Consider the following 1,031-nt stretch of genomic DNA (forward strand, 5'->3'; position numbering starts at 1 on the left):
AAGCTAAGAGTAGATGTTCAAACCTTCAAACAAAAAGATGGTGAATCCCTCTATGAAGCTTGGGAAAGATTCAAGCAGCTGACCAAAAGATGTCCATCTGACATGTTTTCAGAATGACCATATTAGATATATTCTATTATGGTCTATCTGAATTTTTGAAAATGCATTGGACCATTCTGCAGGTGGATCTATTCACCTAAAGAAAACGCATGAAGAGGCTCAAGAACTCATTGACATGGTTGCAAACAACCAATTCATGTACACTTCTGAGAGGAATTCCGTGAATAATGGGATACCTCAGAAGAAAGGAGTTCTTTAAATTGATGCTCTGAATGCCATATTGGCTCAGAACAAAGTGTTGACTCAACAGGTCAACATGATCTCTCAAAGTCTGAATGGATGGCAAAATGCATCCAACAGTACTAAAGAGGCAGCTTCTGAAGAAGCTTATAATCCTGAGAACCCTGCCATGGCAGAGGTTAATTACATGGGTGAACCTTATGGAAACACCTATAACTCATCATGGAGAAATCATCCAAATTTCTCATGGAAGGATCAACAAAAGCCTCAACAAGGCTTTAACAATGGTGGACGCAATAGGCTGAGCAATAGTAAGCCATATCCATCATCTTCTCAGCAACAGACAGAGAATTCAGAACAAAACACTTCTAATTTAGCCAATATTGTCTCTGATCTGTCAAAAGCCACTTTAAGTTTCATGAATGAAACAAGGTCCTCCATTAGAAATCTGGAGGCACAAGTGGGCCAACTGAGTAAGAAAATCATTGAAACTCCTACCAGTATTCTCCCAAGCAATACAGAAGAAAATCCAAAAGGAGAGTGCAAGGCCATTGATATAATCAATATGGCCGAATGCACAAGGGAGGAGGAGGACGAAAATCCTGGTGAGGAAGACCTCCTGGGACGTCTCTCAAGCAAGAAGGAGTTTTCTATTAAGGATCCAAAGGAATCTGAGGTTCATATAGAAACCATAGAGATTCCATTAAATCTCCTTCTGCCATTCATGAGCT

General features: G+C 40.0%; 1 non-coding gene across 1 annotated transcript; it reads right to left on the minus strand.

The window, feature by feature from the left end:
• Window positions 1-104, minus strand: LOC127742716 (small nucleolar RNA R71). Its single transcript, XR_008004088.1, has one exon. It is a non-coding gene; the product is annotated as a small nucleolar RNA R71 (small nucleolar RNA).
• Window positions 105-1,031: the final 927 nt, after the last annotated feature.

This window comes from Arachis duranensis, chromosome 1, assembly GCF_000817695.3.
Source record: "Arachis duranensis cultivar V14167 chromosome 1, aradu.V14167.gnm2.J7QH, whole genome shotgun sequence".
Taxonomy (NCBI): domain Eukaryota; kingdom Viridiplantae; phylum Streptophyta; class Magnoliopsida; order Fabales; family Fabaceae; genus Arachis; species Arachis duranensis.